We start from the raw sequence: 848 nt of genomic DNA, 5'->3' as shown, positions 1-848 counted from the left end.
AGATTCATGTCCAGACTGCAGTGGTCTTTGTTTCTGGCCAACTCGCTCAGCAGTTGCTTCCCTGTACCTGCTCCTGTGGAGTTCGTTGTCTCAGGTCTGCTCTGGCCCAGGTTGCTGGCCTAGTCTTGCATTTGCAATTGTCCTTGGTCTGGATTCGCTGCTGCTCCTGTGGAGCTCACTTTCTCAGGCCAGCTCCAGCCTAGGTATTTGGTTCAGGCTTACTCCCATGGAGCTCACTGCCACAGGCCTGCTCTGTCTTAAGTCATTGGCCCAGTCCTGTTTCTGCAAATGACACCGGTCTGGATCCGTTCCTGTTCTTGTCTTGAATTCTAATTTTAAGCCATGCTGATCAGATAAGATACATGGGATTATTCCAATTTTTTGTATCTGTTCAAGTTTGTTTAGTTACCTAGTATGTGATCAATTTTTAAGAAGGTTCCATTAGGTGTGGAGAAAAAAGTGTATTCTTTTTTGTTTGCAAGGAATGTTCTATTGATGCCTATTGAGTCAATTTGAGTCATAACATCTGTAAGTTCCCTTATTTTCTCTGTTAAATTTCTGTCTTGTAGTTCTGTCCAGTGGTGAGAATGAGGTATTAAAGTCTCCCACTATTAGTGTATGTGGTTTAACCTTTAGTTGTGTTTCTTTTACATATGAGGGTGCCCTTGTATTTGGGACAAAGATACTCCATACTGAGATTTTCTCTTGATGGCTTTTTTCCTGTGACAAATATGAAATGTCCTTTTTTGTCTCTTTTGATTTATTTTAGTTTGAAGTCTTTTTGGTTAGATATTAGAATAATTACACCAGCTTCTTTCTTAGGTCCATTTGATTAAAGAAATTTTTCT

This window comes from Microtus ochrogaster, chromosome X (genome assembly GCF_000317375.1).
Source record: "Microtus ochrogaster isolate Prairie Vole_2 chromosome X, MicOch1.0, whole genome shotgun sequence".
Taxonomy (NCBI): Eukaryota; Metazoa; Chordata; class Mammalia; order Rodentia; family Cricetidae; genus Microtus; species Microtus ochrogaster.
Note: the sequence above shows the minus strand (reverse complement) of the source record.